General features: G+C 42.1%; 2 pseudogenes; one reads left to right on the top strand and one right to left on the bottom strand.

Moving 5' to 3' along the window:
• Positions 1-374: 374 nt before the first annotated feature.
• LOC121838133 lies at positions 375-1,141 on the top strand (annotated as a pseudogene).
• A 7,734-nt stretch (positions 1,142-8,875) lies between these two features.
• Positions 8,876-20,034, bottom strand: LOC115309933 (annotated as a pseudogene).
• Between the last annotated feature and the right edge of the window lie 526 nt (positions 20,035-20,560).

The raw sequence follows: 20,560 nt of genomic DNA, 5'->3' as shown, positions 1-20,560 counted from the left end.
CCTAGCAATATTGTCAATGTCATGTTTTGACGCTGTGCTGTTTTGTTGCTGGGCTGTTCTGACGCTGTGCTGTTTTGACGCCGTGCTGTTTTGGCACGTGCCCTTCTTTCGCTGTGCCGTTTTGACGCTGTGCTGTTTTGTCGCGTGCTATTTTGACGCGTGCTGTTCTGTCGCCGTGCTGTTTTAACGCTGTGCTGTTTTGACGCGTGCTGTTTTGACCATGCTGTTTTGTCGCGTGCTGTTTTGTCGCGTGCTGTTCTGTCATGGAAAACCCTGGGGCTGACGAAAATGTCAAAGAATTGCTTCTTCAGATATTGGCTGATCAAAGTCGCATTGCAAAGGGCATCAAGGAAATTAGATCAAACCAAGAGAATATGAAAGCTAATCAGTCATGTTTCGAGAACAGCATAAAAGAGATTAACAATAAAATCAATAAACTTGAAAACGAAGTAGAAACAGTACAAAGCCTAAATGAAAACGTGATAGCCATTTACAAAAAGGTTCAAAGTTTAAAAGAAATGATAAAACACCAGAACGATCGGCTGATTGACTTCTAAAATCGAAGCCGTAAAAACATCACGAAAATTAAAAAGCGCGAAAGACAAAAGCGCTTTTTCCTGTGTAGTCTCCCTCTTGTCCTTGTCTTTCGCGCTTTTTAGTTATCGTAATGTTAAACCAACTAGGCCAACTCATTTTGCCGTAGGAACTACCTGATAATATACGGACTGCCAGAATAAGATATAGAGAGCGAAGATGATTTAAAACAGAATGGAAAAAAAGCATTCTTTGGGGTTAAGCTGTGTGTTTAAGTCATGTTTCTCGAACGTATCCGCAGATTAGGATACAAAGAAAACGAATCATGCAGACCAGTTATCATGAAGCTGTTTAAATACGACGAAAAGCTGTAAAAGAACTGAAAAAAGTGTAAAGGGACGACTATAAGTGTCGGCAGCGATTATGCCAAGGAAACCACAGAAAAAAGAAATAAAAAGCTGTTGAACAGCGCCTCGGCGAACAGGGCTGAAGGGATAACGTGTTTCTAGTCCACGAAAAACTTAAAATCAATAATCAGACATATAAATGGGACCCGAACCAGGACCAACAAGTCCTTGTAAGAAACCGCACTGAACGGGGTAAATGACAAAAAAAAAAGAAAAAAAAAAGCTGCAACATGCACCTTGCCGAACTGCGAGTAATAAATTTTAACGCACGAAGTATATTAAACAAAGTCACTGAACTGGAAAGCGTATTGCTCTGTCATGCACCACACATATTCATTATAACTGAAACATGGCTTACGCCCTACGTAACTAATTTACTAATAACTAAACGTAACTAATAACTAATTAATTTGTAAATAGGTTGGATGACTGGGTCATCCCACCTAATTACAAATTAATAAGAAAAGATAGGGGCTCTCGGGGAGGAAGTGTCGCTATTGCTGCTAAGGGTTATTTACATTGTATTGTCTTAGAACATTGTTTGGATAAGATGTTCTTTTGTAAAATAAAGTATTGTGCCTTATCTTTTCTTGTTGTCGCGGCATATCCTGCCCCGAACAGCCCGGTTAATTTTCTAGAAGATCTCGATCTGATATTGCATAAACACATTAATGACAACACGGGATTAATCTTGACGGGAGATTTTAATTAGCTTTCTGCTAATTTGGGAACTTTTGTAAGTTGGAAGTGTGGACAAAGTAAATGGCGAAAATTTCTCCAGATTTCCTTCAGCCACAGCATTGCCCAAATAGTTAAAGAATTCACAAGAGTAACTGACACTAGTCAATCAATCCGTGTTGGACTTAATGTTTGTAAGGGAACATATTGGTGCATACAAATTGTTTGTGGCTGATGGAATTTTAGGTCATAAGATGGTTTTGTTGTTTATAAATTGTGACAAAATTTTATGACTTCAGTACCAAGCAAGTTTCCGTACAAGGACTATCAAGGTGCTGACGACACAAGCATTCTGGATTATTTGAAAATATTATTTAGCTCCTTCGAGTTATTGTGTAATAGTGGGGACGTTCCGCGCGCATGGAACTACTTCAAGGACATTTTCTTATTGCATCGATAAATACGTATCCAATAGACTGAAAAATCTGAGGAGAAAGAATCCTTGGATCAAAAGAAGTATAATACACACGAAACGAAAATTGAAAAGATGTAGCAAAAAAGAACGAATTAAGTGTTATCATACGGCTGCTAAGCCAACAAATTAAAGAAATGAAAAAACAAAATCAAAACATAACTACCTGCCAGTAACTCTTCATGACTTCTTAAGTAACAACCCCCGAAAAATTCTGGCGATACCTAAACCCGAAAAAAGAAAATATTGAACAAATCACCCTGGACAGAAAGGTAGTAAGAGATACCAGTGTTCTTGCAAATAGTTTTAACCTATTTTCTTCAGTCAGTGTTCACACGCAAGACACGGCACGGTAATCTGGAAAACATTACTAAAAGAAAGGCAGTACAGAATGTCGGTGTTATAGAAAGAGTGCCAGAGATAGCTCGAGTAAGTGATACTTTACCCCCCATGACCCAAATGACAATAACAAAGGAAGGAATTCTGTCAAAACTGTCAGACCTCTACGCAGATAAACCATGTGGTCCAGGTAATATACCGACTACTTTTTTCAAGATGTACGCGGAATGGGTTTCGTTTTATTTATATTGCTTATTTGTAAGTTCTTTACAGTCATTGCAGCTTCCCTCTGATTGGCGGTGTGCACGCGTTGTCCCGATTTTAAAATGGGCGATAGACTGGCCATAGGCAACTACAGGCCAGTTTCTGTAGTTGCTGTAGCGTGAAAAGTCACGGAGCATATAATAGCAAAGCACATATTTCATCACCTTCAAAATAACAAGTTGCTTTATTTTGATCAGTATGCGTTCCGCACTCAACTTTCATCAATAACACAGCTGGTTGAGGTAACCGATGACATAGCTTCCACACTTAATAATAAACAACAGGTTGATGCTATTTGATTGATTGCGTGCATCACAAGAAACTATTATTAAATCTAAAAACAATCGGAATCCACTGAACCTTTACCGGCTGGATAGAGTCATATCTAACTAATAAAAGCCAGTATGTTGAAACTAACGGCCACATCACAAACCTCTGTCCAGTTTACTCGGGGGTGCCCCAGGCCTCTGCCTTGGGGCAATTGATGTTGTTAATATATATATATATATATATATATATATATATATACATATATATAAATGACATAGTACATGAGACTCTATCAGACATTCCTATAAGGCTCTTCGTCGGTGACTGTATTATTTATTCAGCTGTTAATTCAACCGATCGACAAGCTTCACTATATAAATGTCTTAAACATATTAAAGAATGGTGTGGCAAATGGGATATTAAAATAAACTGCACAAAATCCGTGTATTGCAATATCACTGAGAATCGAAGCATTTTGCCATTTAAATACTGCATTGGAGACATAGAACTGAGCAATTTAGAGCACTTTAAGTACTTTGATGTCACGTTTTTTAAAGACCTAACCTAGAAAAAGCATACTGACACCGTCTGCACATCGGTATATAAAACGTTTTGCTCCTTGAGATACAAATTAATATATACAATGAAACAGCTCAAAACGGTTGCTTATAAAACATACGATAGGCCCTTCTTGGGTTATAGTAGCGTCGTCTGGGATTCTTATACAAAAAAAAAAAAAAAAAAAAAAAAAAAACATCGATAGGCGAGAAAATGTCCAGCGACAAGCTCGGCGTTTTATTCACTCTAACTACAGACAGACAGCATCCCCAACGGAAATGCTCAGAGCTAATAATATAGAACCCGTGCACATAACGCGAGAAGTCGCACGTCTTTATTTGATTTATTTAATGATCAATGACAAACAAAATTCAAGCCCGAATAAATACGTTCTCCCATCAAGCTCAAAACAATAAAGTAGACCGAATCACACGAAAACATGTCTGACTTCTAAAAGTCGAAAGTGTTTCTTTGTAAAAACTATTGAGACTTAAAATTCATTGCCCAATGATGTTGTAAATTTGGAAACAATGTCCTCTTTTGAAGATTCCATTGCAAAGCTGTTAACATAATGAGAGCTTAAAGAGATGCCCTTTAATTGTGCAAATGTAATAATTATGTGGGTTCATTTGTTAAATTTGTTTATTTGTTTAGAGGGCCAAGGTTGTGCCTTGTCATTGCTTGTTTAAACAGCAGTGTATGCTACATTGTTCATTTCTTATGCTTGCGTTTTTTATGTGTCATCACAACGGTGGAAACTCTCCCTGTAATAGCCCTCGAGAAAGGGCTGACGGTATTTTCAAATAAATAAATAAATAAAACTATCTTCATGCGCGATCACTGAAGAATAATTAAAAATGACGGCCTCTAAAACATAACGGTGCCGCTTCCTTTTGTACGTTTTTGCGCTAATTTATCTCATTATGTTTAACAAGAGGCATTATCTGCTGGCATGGCTAAAAAGGAAATAGAAAAGCACGTCGAAAGAAGTGGCTGTACAAACATATTTTTAATTACGAACATTGCGTCGGAGTACAAGATGGCTTGGCAAAGAGCCAACCCGCTGAATGTCTGATAAGTAGGTAGTGGCAGCATTTTAACATCCATTTCAAAATTTGACGTTTGAAGTTTCTTTCGGTTTCTTTTGGGCCGAGCCCGGTAGGGAGGTAGGGGCAAAACCGCATCTCTGGCTGACTGGGCCTCAATCCCCGAGAGTTCATAACAGCACAACTTGCATTAGTCACTATTATCACGTAAAGAAAGTAAACAACATACATATATCTACGTAGCAGAGAACATGTACACTTTTTACAGAGTATCGTTAAAATATTTTACCAATATAAACATAGATTGATCTGTCCTCAAATGAATATAATATTACAAAAGAAAAATGGTAATACAATTAACAAAAGGTTTTAAAATCAGAAACCTAGTTAGATAATGCCACAGAAAGATAACTATCATCCATGCGTTAGTGATTACGAGTCACTGACGAATCGAATTACGTTAGTGATTCGTAATCGTTGCAGACGTTGGAGCATTGTTCCAACGCAGCAAGACGTTGGAGCATTGTCATAATAGTACTCTAATGAAAAAGTGCTTCGCGGCTTTTTTATTAGTGTCATATAATGACAAGGCTCGTATTTAGTCTGCTTGAATTAATATCAGTTTTATTTTTCGACATTTGAGCGGAGATAATTTTAAGCAAAGGTCTGCAAATAATAAATATTTGGGCGTGTAAACTTATGTACTAACGAAGCATTCAAGGGTGAACACATTGAACAAAATCGTCGATTATATTTTAATATTCTTTTCCATTGAACCTTTCAAATGATTCCTGGCATATTCATACATAGAGACAGCTAGTTTTAATCAAGAAGGTAATTTGGGGACCATTTCTTCCGGAGCACCTAACCGACGCATCCTTAATGTCTTTACAATACCTTCAAAATTAGTTAGCCTGAAATGATTATTGGCAGGTACTCACCTAATCCTTAACGCAGTAATATATTTTCACTCAATTATCTCATATTCTCGAATCCTAAGTTACTTTCACCGTAAAGGCCTGTTCACACATACAGCGGAGCGCTAAGTTAACGCTTTGTTAGCGCTCCAAAGAGCGCTTATGAGGCGCTTCCTAGCTCGTGACTTAGTTCTAATATAGCGAACGATTAGCGCTTTTGTGGTGCCTTGTTAGCGCTTAAGTAGCGCCTTCTTAGTGCTTGAGTAGCGCCTTGTTAGCGCTTCTTGTGCGGTGGTTATTGCTGCGGATTGGCGCGTGCACTCTGGTTGCGGTTCCTGCACTGTTAGCTAGTACCGTGTATTTAGCAAATATTTGGGGTGAAAAACACGCTATTTACACAAATTACCATAAATTTATACGTTGAGTAACGGATAATTCGTTCAAAAGTCATGCGAGGTTGTAAAAAACGTGTTTTGGTTCAGTCATACACTCATAGCCACACCTAGAAAGGACCGTCGAGAGAAGTGCCGAGAAAAGAAACATGTCTCGGAGACAGATATGCACCAAAAGCAATCACGCCATGTCGCGGGACGTGGCGAACCCCGAGCTTACTGCGCTCGCAGCAGCCATTCCTGCCATGGATTCTGATCGATGCAATGCGGCTTCCCTCATGACGTCCATGTTCGTATTTATTTTAGGGGTCTTGTAAATAGCTTATTATATACCACAAATAAAGTTATGGGCTTAATTACTCCTTCTAAACAGTTAAAATGAATACAAAATGCGTGCCCTCGATCTGAACACGTGATATTGCAGTTGGTTTCGTTTTGGCTTCAACCCTTCAACTGCAAGCGATGGTGCCGCCGCTTCTTATGCACCCTCCTCAGAATTTACGGCGCTCCGTGGTGGCCGCCGAATTAAAAATGTATACCAGTTGCTGCATCTGTAGGTCATCTTAAAGTTAGAGCTGACAGAGAAAATCTGGCCTCGGCGCAACACCGATGTACGCTGGAAGCTAGAGCCGGTTTGCTTTCGTTACTTTTGTTTGGTCGGTAAAAAACTTATACCTCGCAAAAACGCACGTTTAGTATGGCTCCGGTATTGTTTTGGTTTGTCGGGACGCAAGAAGCTCGTAGGTTACAAGCACATGGTGAGAATACGTGACCGGAGAAGTACCACTTTGATGTTCCCAGAAGACGGAAAGTATCAATCGTAATCGTCGTGTGTGCTTTGAAGGCGAAAAGAGCCACAGGGTCCACGAGCAGGCAACCACAAGCTAAGGTTAACGACAGCGCAGCGTTTACTTCGGCGATCTCGTTCTGTTTCGTGCAACACGGCGATGCGAAAAAGAGCTGAAACGTCCGTCGTGCGTGGTGCGGTGCTTTGTATTCCGGGTCTGTTTGAACCGCACTTTTAACACGGAGCGCAAATTGGTTGTTGTGGGGTGGAAATTCAACGGGTTCAGTCCAGTCGTCGTCAGCTGATCCGGTCCAGCTGGTCCGGGAGGACGCAGCGAGCGTTTTTAAAAGTAAATCTTCCCTCGTTCCGTTTCAAACAGTGGAAGTATCCCGACACATACCGTGAGTAAGAAGCACCGGGCGTTTTAAAGAAAATTACGTCGTTTTAATCGAATAATGGACTCCGGATTGTTGTCCTAAATCTGCTGTTTTTTATGCTTCGTGTTGGACTGCGTTTGCACAGCGACGCACACCGCTCGAGTCGATGATTCGGTCCTGCAACGAGTTTGTTGCGCCCATCATGCGGCGTGAATAAATTAGGGCACGGGTTCCTACCTACCCACAGATCCATATGTACTGAGACCATTTTTTACGTAGTGAACGTAGTGCTTTTTCATTATTTTGGGAAGAGGCGTTGGTGCATTTTTTTATGGTACAATCACTTGAGAGTTGAGAAACTGGAGAGCGAGCAAGCTTTCCCAACTTTGTCTCTTTCTTTTCGGCACTGCCCCGTTTCAGTTGCAGTGGGCATATCTACTAGCAGGTACAAACTGCTCTAAAGCAGGTAAAGACGGGAAGCTTAGGAGGGTGCGGACTCCGTGTTTCGCGCTTTTCGCAAGGTGAAGGGGTAAATGCTTTTGTGAGGTGTGCGGGATATGCAAATGATTTTGTTATGCCCGTCGTTTGCTTCTCTCCAGGAAAATGAATAAGATGATCTACAACAAGGGCGCAATCACAAGCCACGATTTACAATAGCAGTGCGTTTGCTTCGGTGATCCGTGTAGTTGTATTTTACCCTGCTCTCTGCAACACCGTGCCATGACGAAGAGCTGGAATGGTCACGGTTTGTGCTGGCCTCCCGGTTGACAGAAACCCGCGTCGCCCGCATTGGCACGGAGTGCGCTTGGGCTGTTGATGCTCAAGCCTCTCATCCGCGGCTTCTCGCGGGCTGATCCTCCTGCTCAACGGTGAGGAAGCGGCGAGAGTGATCTCTGAAGTGAATGTAAATTCTCGTTCATTCAGTTATCCGGTGTCCAAGTGTGGAAGATGTCCAACGTGTTCTAAGGGTGGGAACTACGAGCGTTTTGCCTTGCTTTTATAACCGAAACCAGACCAACGAGATAACCGTCTTGCGTACTCCAAAATGCGGAAGCAATAAGTTTCAACAGGTCGAGTATGTCACCGGGGATGTAGGCGAGACGGTGCACTCTGTTTAAACGCTCGCAGTATTCACGAGTGGTACCAGGAAAGCGACGTCAACAGAGAAGGAGCTCGCGATTCAGCATAATGCAGTGCTACGGGCCCGTGTATCTTTAAAGTTCGGGGTGGTGGCACTATGAAAAAAGGACGCATCAGCGCCCCACACCAGTGTTCTCGATCAAGACCGGTCACAAATGCCCAAGCCACATCGCTCCACTCCCCTTACAAAACAATTTAACCAATTTCTACAGAATTTCGAGACATAATTGTGGCTAGAGAACATAGATTTTCTAGGGACAGTGTATCAACTTTTTAACTATTGTCTACATATTATTGGCCGCTGCTTCCTACAGGTTTTGTGTAGAGTTCAGTGTACAGATAATGTGGCGACTCTGTACAGCAAACATACAGACTTTCTATCAACACTCCTGTCCCAGTTTAGCGCCAAATAGAGAGTTTCTAACGAATTGCAGTAGACAAGTGACCACAGTTTCTATCATCTCAGTATGGAGAATATAGCAGTTTCTACCCATTTTCTGTCCACTTTCTACAGAAAAAATCCCCTCAACTCTATCCATTATCTACAGATAATAAGCCAGTTTCTATCTTTGTGTAATGCTAGTTATCAGTTCTGAAGTGTGCCGATGCATATGCTGCATGCAGAGCACTTGCTTCATTATACACTCAAAGACGAGACAAAATGTTCTTATTTTTCGTTTTTTTTTTTTTATTCTCAGTTGTTGAGCAGTGTTTTGTTGTACTTGTCCAGCTTGTCCAGCATGCTTGATAGGCTGTGCTTGATCTTTGCTGCATCGACCTTGAAAAGTGCACAGATGTGGCCTGGAAAAATAGAGACAGAGAGAGATGACAAGTTAGCATCTATTAAGATCTCCAGTTGTGCAGCTCCCCACTACTCAACTGGGAGCACATGCCCCATTCACAGGCTCACTTGCTCGATAATTAGGAAAAACGGGCATGATACGTTGGAAGCAAAAAGGGTGGGAGATCATGGATGATGGACGATAGAGACTGTAACCTTTGTAAGCTTGCGCCATCAATACAGCTGGCCCGGCCAAACTCTCCAATCAACGGAGAAGTAAAGGGACAGGAATAATAAACGTATATAAACCGCAGAGTTATTTGCACTCATTATATCGCAGAGTCCTTACACTATCATGTTTCCATAGAGTCCTGGTGTTTATTTTCTAATTTACTGACACGCAGCTCCACTTTTACCTGTGGCCAACGTTACTAGAACCACTCAGTTGGGGAACTGCCATAGAGACTGCTCTGAAAAAGTGGCCCCAATCTGTCCACCAGAACCGAGCTAACGGCGGACACAACGCCGCCATTTCTCCCGCAGCGGCCACTCGAGGAACTGCATGTTACTTCTATTTTGGCTTTAACCGGCCATTTCGGTGTGGAAACAGATGCAGCGGAAAAGGTTACAGGGGTGCTACCCCCGTCTTCCCAGCGGACGTGCCGCGAATTACTACCGAAGTTAAAATGCAACCTAGGTCGGGACGCGCTACCTGAAAGGACCGCTTAGGCATTGCTCTATAAAAACAATAGTAATTGTTCCGCAAAAGCTTGCAAACTAAAGATTATAAAAACATCACGCGCCCTTCATTTTGTACTGAACTCCAACAAATTTCATAAAAAAAGAGTCTTTTCCGTTTGTTTTTCCGCAAAAAACATGCTTTCTAAAAGCTCAATGTGACCACAGTACAGACAAATGATAAAGAGTGGCGCTGTTGTCATATTTAGCTTGGTCTCGGGGGACGCCTGCAGCCCAAGTTTCGACGGCGAGCTTCCCAACTGAGTGTTCTAGTAACGTTGCCTGTGGCTAACCCGCGCCACACGCCCTCCGATGTTCCTGTTGGCGACGATGAACGACCGCTCTACTTCCGCCGGCATATTATTCCTCCGTACATTTATTTTTTCTTATATATATATATCTTTTTTTTCATTTATATGTTGAAGTTTACAGCATGACTTGCTATTCTTGTGGAAATCTACAACGCGCATCTTTTTTTTTTATTTTTTTTTTTCGGCTGTATTAGTATGACGTATTTAGACCGGAGCTCATCGGCGTATTCGGTTGAGCCCGAGTCGATGCTTGTCGCCGCTTGGCTATTGAAGTAGTTCTACAACGCAGGAGGTTCCGGATTACGCAATAATTAAAAAAAAACATACAATGGTTTTTCTAATTTAGAAAATGTCACAGAACACAATGCTGGGGAGGAAAGTAAAAGCGAAAATTAAAAACAAAACGAAAAACAGGTAGTTTTGTTGTGGGGAGTGTCCGACGCAAATTCCTGAGAGAAAAGACAAAGAAGAGGGAAAAAAGCTCACCGAAAATCTGTGATTTGTGCGCCTACGTGTCGACCACACGCAAATTTTATATCTTGTTTGTTCTTTGATTCCGTAGGAATGATAGCCGCCTCGGTGGCTCCGAGGCGAGAGCGCCGGCCTACGGATCCCCAGGTGGCGGGTTCGAATCCCGACCGAGGTGCCCGCAATATGACGGAGGCTTATTGCGGAGAAGGCGCCGTGTAACCGAGCTTTCGGTTGCACGTCAAAAGATCCCCAGGTGGTCCAAATTAATCCTCAGTCCTCCGCTGGGGCGTGCCAGATGCCCGTCGTAGGTTTGGCACGTAAAACCCTCAAATTTGACTTTCGTAGGAATGATGCCAGCGAGAAGACTGGCCTTCGTGAAACCACGAAAACCTCATGGGTGTATACATCAAATGAAGTATAGTTGGACGCCTAAACTGTAGTAACGGAAATAAACAGCGCGAAAAAATACACAAAGACGAAAGGAAGGTGCAAACGACACAAGCGCTGTGTCGTTCGCACCTTCCTTTCGTCCTTGTGTATTTTTTGCGCGCTGTTTATTTCCGTTTTCAGCGCTTGTGTCGTAGCACCTTCCTTTCCTCCTTGCGCATTTTTTTGCTCGCTGTTTGTTTCCGTTACCATGAAAAAACTTGCCTACATCACGACACTAACCTAAACTGTAGATTCATTATATCAACGGCGCTCACAAAACGTAATTATATATAGATTCAGGCGGAAAACAAAATCACACGAGAAACAAACTAGCACGCCTGCCATATTGAGGTTTATGTATGTTTTAATTAACAGTTCATTGTCAACAAAATCAAGTAACAGGCGTTTTAGATACATCGTAGCTGGTGTTTTATCATCTGTTTCTTTTCCCTGTGAGGTTTATCACTTTTAGTAGCAGCCGTCTAATAACGGGTACAAAAAAACTGCTTCAGATTTCAACACTGCCTTAAACGTGGTTCGTGAATGGTTTCAAAACACTAAACCAAGCTATTAAACCAACTAACCAACTGACCAACGTTTGAGGTTGAAAATAAATCGAAAAAAAATTAACAAATTTCTAAATATAGATACAAAATAAAAATCATATTTATGGGGCATGGCAATAGGTTTAAAATGTACACCCACGATTGCCGCGACTTTTGTTTGTACTTTTCGAAAGCGTTTCTGGCATTTAATGTACTTTGGAAAGGCAGCAATCGAGACTCTTGTGGAGATTGCTTCCGTTATAAGCTCAGTACGTCGTGTGGGCCTTTTTTTCTTTCTTTATTTCCCGCACATGTCGACTATTTCCGGTCTTAAACTGCAAGAAAGTGTTTCTGGATGGCTTGAGAAAAGTTTTCTGCGCCCTAACACTTAAGCAAGTAAAAGTTCTGTACACATACATTTCTGCGTGACTGGCGGAGTTGCAACGAACGCGGCTGCCACGCGCAGAAACAGGGTTGCAATTCCGCTCGGTTCGGTTCTTTCTTTTATCGATCTTTGCGATTCTGGAAAGTTACTGCTCATTCTCGGCTGTCACTGTGTGCTCCAGTTCAGAACCTTTCAAAACGTACCGCGTGAATAAATGCAGCTCTAAGGTTTTGTTTCAGTATCTTTGCCTTTGCGTCGCCGACGCAGGATGCTCGATACTTTTGGCTTTGAGTGTGGCCCACGTTCGTCTGATTAAACATTTATTAAAAGTTTGTTCTACGTTATTCTTAGTATAATCAAAAAAGCGCGCAAAAAACGAAGACGAAATAGGAGTGTGTACACAAGACAAGCGCTGTGCTAATAGCCATAAAAATGGTAGACATTAGCCTACCATTTTTCATCTGGAAAAATATTTTCTAATATAATAAAAGGGCAGTCAAGTTTAGGCCATTGTGTCATAAACTATTTGTCGTTGCGTAAGGAATTTTGCACAACTCCACCATGGGCTGCCGTCTACAACACAGCAGTAACCTGGGTCACTTCCACTTCAAAACTCCATAGATAATAGTGATAAGTATGCTCTCAAGTCACAGGCAAAGTGCGTTTTGTCAACAGCGCTTGCACGCGAAATCCCGTCATGCACTGCAATCCCTGCTAAAAACTGGTTGATACATTTACGTGAGTGCGAACGAGTAGTCTGTCCCCTTTATCGAGGGAAGGAAGATGGCAGCGAACAAAGTATGCGATGCCGAATCTGAAGCATGCTGTGTTTCTTCGTACACACTGCGTATTCATGTGCTCGCCCGGGGGAAAGATTCGGGGTGGACGACTAAAATAAGGTAATGACGAATGCACGTGCAATGAGTAATTTCTTCTTGAGTCTCGTTTTAAACGCTTCTGCTGCAAACATCCCCATGTGAACCTCGTGGACTTGGGCACGAAGCACCCTCCTTGGTTTTTATACATTAAAATTGGCTCAATATAAGATAACATTGTAGAGGCAAAAAGATTCAGACGAAAAAGAAAACATATATCACCCAACCTTTTTTTTTTCTTCCTTTTATTTTCGTTCGTGTCTTTTTGCGTTTAGTTAGCGCTATTTTATCCTTGCTTCAATCACCTTATCCTAATTACAAAATCTATTATTGCATTTGCTGCCGTTATTCATCACGTTTAATTATATTGCCTTAGGTGTCTCCTAATTTGCTGGTTAAGGAAGGAAACCCTGTTTTTAGTATCGCAAAAATAAGCTGAATATCGCGGTCAGTACCAACCCCGCCAGTATATACCTCCAGCAGCTGGAGCAATTAACCCAATTTTTCGGAACATAGCGTAGTCTGATTCATTTTACGCAATGCTTAGAAATTTTCAGTGCTGAAATGGTGGTCAACAGAGCCCGCGAATACATGAAGATGAGCAGCGTCCGTCACCGGAAATGAGCCCCATTTGTTAATTTAAAAAAAAAAAAAGATCCCCCCCTCCCCCACTTTTTAACCAAAGCACAAATCTGAAATTTGACATTTTCTTCCAACTGCTAGGGTTACATTTTAGCGGACTTTCAGCGTCCGCAACGTATATTAGTTTTTTTTTTTTTTTTTGCGAATAGAAATATTTTGTTTTCTCCAAAAAAAGTTTTTCAGATTTCTTCCAGTCATCACACTACTACCGCTTTAGCGAAAACCCGGGGCGCGTGTAAGTATTCAGAATTCTAAAGACGTCCCTCTCAGCATTATGCAGTGCCAGAGTCTGGGCCAACGATACAAAGAGGTCAAAATGTCTATCGGTTCAAAACGTCCACCTATTCGAAATGTCCAATTGGGTCAAAATGTCCAGAGAGTCAAAATGTCCAACGAGACGAGATGTCCAATCGGGTCGAAATGTCCAAAGAGTCAAAATGTCCAACGAGACGAAATGTTTCAATCGGGTCAAAATGTCCAACGAGACGAAATGTCCAATATTGGACATTCTGACCCGTTGGACATTTCGTCTCGTTGGACATTTTGACGTGGAATCGCTAGGCACTCTCCGATATTTAACACTCAAATACATATTGTGGCAAATAGTATCTGTGTACTTGTCTCCAATGGCCATGTAGTACTTGTATTCTCCAAAATAATCAAAATAGGTCAGTCAGCAACCGTCACAAGCAATCATTAATAGCAATATCATTATAAACAGAAAAGATAAAAATAAGGCTCGATGGACCACTTGACGCGTTGGACTTCTTGACGTGTTGGACCTCTTTACTCGATGGACCTCTTGACGCGTTGGACCTCTTGACACAAATTCGACCTTTTGACTCGTTGGACCTCTTGACGCGTTGGACCTCTTGACGAATTGGACCTTTTGACTCGTTAGACCTCTTGACTCGGCTGTCACGTGACTATTGGACCTCTTGACTCGTTGGACCTTTTGACTCGTTGGACCTCTTGACCATAAGCGCTCCAAACATAGCTACGCGACTGGTGCACCACTGAAAGAAGCCGAATGGTCCTGGTGTCGAAACAGGGACTTCCTCTATTTCCAGTAGAGCGCGCCACCACCTGAGGTAGCCAGGAGTTAGGCGTTAGTAGAGCAAATTGGTTTTAACAGCCACCACCACTCTAACGCCAAGAGGTGTAAAAGATCTGCATTTTGAGATTATGATGACAATGATTAATGCAAAAGTCCTTTGTTCCCCTTGTTCCCCTACTCCAGAAATTATTATCGCAACGTTTTTATTTTTTTTTTTCTTGCGCGGGGCAAAATATAATGGGGGTTTCGTCAGTTATCAACGTTACAGATCTGTTCTTAGCGGTACTTATTGAAGGTGCAAAGTCGTTACAGGACATATTTCACGCCTACACATCAGTAAAGGAAAGGGGAAGTGTTTTTGTATTTAAAAAAAAAGGCTTTATGCATCTTTACCTAACTCCAAGGATAACGAATTCTTTAATTCAATGCGCGGGGCAGTCATAAAATAGCTTTAAATATAGCGTTGAAGCCCCGCCTCCTCGGAGGTAGGTGCTAGGAGGAAACCATTTGAGAGAGAAAATGGGACTTCTGATGGCGTGCACCCCGGACCTCCGCTTGCCTCCCTTCTGCGTGGATCTGCTGCTTTGGCCGAGTTGTAAACTTTTTCCGCATCTCAGGGCCTTTTCGGTTGTTTCGTTTCATTCTCCATTTTGTCCATTGTTGACTCGCGTGCTTTGCTTGGCGTTTGATTCTGCTGTGAATTGCTTTTTGGGAAACGCGCGGACTTGGCTACATTTCGTGGCGAAAGTAGGTGCGGTAATGCTGACCTGGTGTGTGTCCGTCGGCTGCACGAACCTTTCTCGGAGTGCCAGCCCATTACAATTTTGTGATCTCCCCCCCAACCCGAAAGTCCCCAGTGATTGGTCTCAGCAATGTAAAAGATAGACTGCACACCCAAGATGCATAGACTGCACACCCAAGAAGCACTCTTCAAAACCTAACCAAATTGAAAACACACAGACAGGTTACAATAGTTCAATTAATGACCTATACTTGTGAAAGAAATGTTGTCAATATCATAGCTGGCTACTAGCTAAACTGGGTACGGACACACTTTCGAAAAGAAAATGCCTTCATTATTCGTTATTTTTCCGCTCTCTTTTAAATTGCAAAGTGTCATGCCCAAGGCAAGAACTCACAATGAGCTTTTGGATGCCTCATTCTTAAAATGAGCGTAACTGACCTATGTTAGTCAGTGCTCCAAGCTCTCGCCCACCAATTAAATAAGACTCATTTTATAGTTTTTCATCGCCTGTGATTGACATGTTTATGCCCTTTAATAATTAAAAAAAAAACATCTGTAATGTTAAAGCTGCCATAAAATGTGTGGACGTTTATTTTGTTCAATAAGCTTAAGTCTGCACTCTTATACTGTTCAATCTGTTTATCTGTCTGCGTTTTTATGCAAGTACCGTTACAGAAAACATGGGCTGAAACAATCCTTCACACTTCTTTACCATACCTGTCAGTTTTTGAAAGAGTTGTGATGCAAACCGGAATCAAAGGCGAAATGGCGGTCCCATTCCTCAAACTATTCGACAAAATCGGAGATTATAGAGCTTGCCAGAAGTTCATAGGTAAAAATAAAAAAAAGTAAAAAAAAACATGTCGAATGTTTCTGCTGTTGTTGCCCACGGGGCTACCACTAAAAAGGCATGTTGCAGCTGGTGTAAAATCATACATACAAACTGTGCAAGTGTCTGCAGTGTTCTGAGAGCACTTAGTGGTTGTACCCGTGGCGACCCAGGAGTCGGTCTTTGTTGCTCAGGCCCACCGCCGTGCGACTCGCCATCCACCCTGTTACCGTCTTCAGGTTCAGGCTCCAGTTCCCCTGCAGCGATGTAAACGTTGCGCAGAACTGCAAGGGCTGCAATTATGGTGGCATCTGTCTGCGGTTGGTGTTATAGAGTTCGGTGTTTGTGGAAGCTACGGAATCTCTTCTTCAACAGGCCGACGCAGAACTTTGCGCATACCGAGCGGAGGAGTGTATCTCGTTAAACCTCGCGTCCCGAGAATCCGGTTGGATAGTTCCAGAGACTGGCGTAATCAGCCACGGGGCGAGACCATAGCCACTGTCTGCTGGATGTCCAACAAGCATGAGTGACATCAGACACTCAAAATAAATCAAGCGTGGTCAGATGAACCTGGCCCGCCAGTTACAAATATGTATATTCTCTAGCGCATACACACCTTGCAGGGAGGGATGAGGAAAGGGTCAACCTTCAAAACGTTTTCTCCTTTTCCCGCAAATCAAGACACCTTCAACAATCTGAACCATACGTAAACTATGCTAACTCTTGCGTAAACTGGAAAAGTCTATTGATGGGACAAAAATTATTTTGCGACGATAAATAAAGTGTTTACCTCACTTCTATGGCACATGAGTTGCTGAATAATGTTCTCATTGAACCTATGAAGAGCTCCCCACGGTGATTTGTAAAATACTCCTACAAAATTATACGTTTCAAACAGTTGTGACAGAAGTGTATTATCTGCGCAGTCAGTCGCAACGTTATGCTTTGCCTGCATGTGATCACGTACAAGTGCATGTCAAATTTTATGACAAAATTATTAGTTTCTTATTTAACTTTGGGCTGTAAAAATCAGGGAAACATTCATTTGTATTTTCTTTTGGCAATAACTCTTTTTTTTTAAATTTATATATGTATATATTATACAGATGTGCAATCTACAATTTGGTCACCATTTGTCCACATACCTCCCTGTTGATTGTTTTGTCAGTTATTGGATAGGACAGAAGACCCTAGTGATAAGGAGTGCATCGCGTACACTATTCCCCCCCTCCGCCTGTCAGGTACAGTTGAGAATGTTTTGTCTAAGTTTCTGCCCAGCAGGAATTCACCAGGCTGAAGGAGGCCGCTTTTCATTGCCCTTCAAAAGGATTACCTCTTCCAGACATAGGTGTCGTGGACCCCACCAGGTATGCTGGGGTCAATGTAGCTTATGCGCGCTTTTGCGTCCAACACTTTCAGAAGACAGCAGCAAAAGGTATTAAAGCCTAATTAGTCTAATTAGTCACAATATATTAATGTCTAATTAGTCTAATTAGTCACAAGTTATTAAAGTCTAATCATTAAAAAATCTGAAATGCATGGCCAAGCCTTTTTCCTGTTGCTCATTTTGTTATGCACAAAGAATGGATCTTTACGCTTTTTTTATCAATGCACGCATTGTAGGTCCAAATTAATATTCTAGTACTCACAATTAGTGGCCTGTGTCTTCATCTGCGTGTTTTTGTATTGCATATATTTTTGTTCTACTGTAAATTGCTTCATTTTCACGGCCTCCATATTTGGGAAATTTGGTGAGCTGTGGCGCTCAGGAATATTTAATGGTCATGCAATTTTGCGGATTGTAGTGCTACGTATTGGTTACCATAGAGTAAAATGTTTTGAGGATCTGTTCTCAAATAATTTTCTAGCCGCGAAACTCGCAATTATTAGTTTTCTTCAAGACTTAAGTCGTTTCCAATAATTGTTGAACAAACTTATTCTGTGTTGAAGTATCCTAAACTGTATGTGCGAGTTCAACGAGACAGCTTATGAGTTTCATTCTGCGTCAAGGTCTTGAGAAGCCAATAAGTTAGAAAATATTATTTGCATACACTGAAGAACAAGCGGGCTTCTTCTGATTTACTATTAAAACTACAACCAGAAATATGCTGGGAGACAAATTCAAGAAATTAAATGTACACACCCTTTTCAACTGTCACCTACAAAATGTCCCCAATGTTCTTGATCCCACACACCCGCCTTACTTCAACTAGTCAGAAGCCTAAACCTAACAGATTCAGTTTGTATCTGTCACTGGAGGTGCGCATATTACACAGTACAAAATTGTTCACAGATTTACCTATCACACAAATATTCAAAGGAAAATGCGTGTCCAAACTTACACTACATCGAGTTCGCGACGTAACTCATTCCCCAGTATTCTCTGGTCGTAGTCATAATAAGAGAACATTATAGGACAAAAAGTGCAAACGCATACAAGACCGTTTTTTACGCACAACAAGAGGGTATGGTTCGGCGACGACCTAGCAAAGCACCACTTTTTTCACACCTCGAGATCGTGACGGGGGAAAATCTTGATTTCTTTATTTTCCTTCTTTTAAACGAAGTGAGTGGTCACTGAGTCAACACGTGCTTGTACGATCAACTTGACAGATCGAAGTACGAGGAATAGTTTACGATAACGTTTTAAATACAGGAACAATCTGCGAGGACGGGACAAGGTCAAAGAGTAAAAAAGACGACAAACAAACAAATGTATATGCTTAGAAGAACAAAAAGAGAACAGAAGAAAGGTTTCCTGTAAACGACTTCATTTTTGGCGAATTTAGTAGCATGAAAATTATTGCGAAGCATAGGTCCCACGAAAATGTTTTCATACGGTAACAAATGCATAGCACACAATCAAATTGGCAAAACTTAATGCCCGCGAAATTTTGTGCAGCGCGAAATATTCTCGAAACCCACACTTTGCCAAATTCGCGAAATATAGAGCCCGCGAAAAGAAACTCCTTTACAACATGTGTTCTTCATGTGAAACCCTTCTCATCCTCTGGCTAGACCTTGTCGTTTCTACTGTGAACAGCATATTGGACACTGTGACTCACCACAAAGGAATCATTATACTCCGTTCACCCTTAAGCCGAGACTGGAAGCTCCGCCTTCGGTGCGAGCTTTCTGCTCTTGCAAACGCAAGTGTGAATGCGCAGGCACGCCAACCAATGCACTGCGGAAGCCAGCCAGGTCAAGTTGGAGGCGGAGATTCTAGTCTCAGCTTAAGGATAAACGTTGCTAGTCAATTCACTGCCGAATCAGACTGCACACGGTTAATAAAAAAGAGGCCTGAAAGAGATGCAAACCACCACTTACCACCATAACATCCAGTGCGTAATAGTGCTTTCAGCACCAGCCTTGATCACGGTCTGCATGTCTTGCGCGTCCAGGATCGCGCCGTTAGTCCAATCACCAAATGGGTTTTCACCAAATGCATTTGAATAGTTTCAACTAGTGCCCCTATATAATATACTCCTAAAATATTGGCTATTCCCCGATTTTTTTTCTGGGCGCCCATATCTTGGCGATTAGTGCAGAGCGGGCGCAAATGGCGATCCTTGCGATTCAGAAATGCGACTTCTTGACCTAGAGATACAGCGTCGGCTCTGTCAGCGCAGGCGAAGGCGTTTAGCTCCGTCCCGGACTGCTCGTTTCCCAGGATTCCTGATAAATCCCCAAATAACTCGCAAGAATGATTTTAAGAGGGAAGCCAAAGAATCCAATTCAATCCGATCCCATGTCTCAAGAGCACTAACTCTGACGCTTAGCTTATTTAGAAGCCCTAGTTGGAACGTTGTTCTAACTTTTGAGTCATTTGGAAATGAGAGCTAGTTCTACGTCACTGGCTCTTGTCCCACAGAGAATATCTTGCTTGCCTAGACCAGCGGCGAACAACCCGTGGTTCATGCCAACCCCGAGCGCCCGATCTGCAGGATCGGACACTAGAAAGAGAAAGATCGCGTTAAGAGGTCCACTGATGTGATCCCTTAAAACAATTGTTCATAATTTACTTCAGCTTGCTCTTGTCATTCATTTTTTTTTCACTGTTCTTGAGTGGAAATTGAGAGAAAAATTAAAGCGAGAAGAGTTAGAATATGAACCTTGGATAGCGGAAACCCAGACTCCCGTGCCACGAAAAGCGTAGAATGCGCCTGCTCTCAGCCACCCCCCCCCCCCTCCCTCCCCCCCTGCCCACTTTCAAATTTCGAAATATCAAAGAGTAAAACCACTCTGAACGATTATACTTGCCAAGTTATGAGAAGGAGGACGTCGTCGATACGATCACAATTGATCGCACATTTCCTTTCCCGACACCTCCAAGTTCTTCGTTAAGAACTGCTCTTTCTCTAACACACCATTCGGGCTCTTGAAGTTCCCTCAAAACAATCGACATTGATTAATTTCAATTTCGTCAGCGAATAGCTGCGCTATGCCTTGCCTAGTGTAGGGATACCTTTTTTTTTCGGGTCCCTTCGGGTTTGCTGTGTTTCGCACCTTCTATCTGTACCTGTCTGTCGTCTTCCCCCTTCCACCCTCCCTTCAATCAAGAGGCAGGTGTA

This window comes from Ixodes scapularis, unplaced genomic scaffold, assembly GCF_016920785.2.
Source record: "Ixodes scapularis isolate PalLabHiFi unplaced genomic scaffold, ASM1692078v2 PGA_scaffold0__279_contigs__length_252992795, whole genome shotgun sequence".
Lineage (NCBI taxonomy): Eukaryota > Metazoa > Arthropoda > Arachnida > Ixodida > Ixodidae > Ixodes > Ixodes scapularis.
This window is presented reverse-complemented; position numbering and strand designations above follow the sequence as displayed.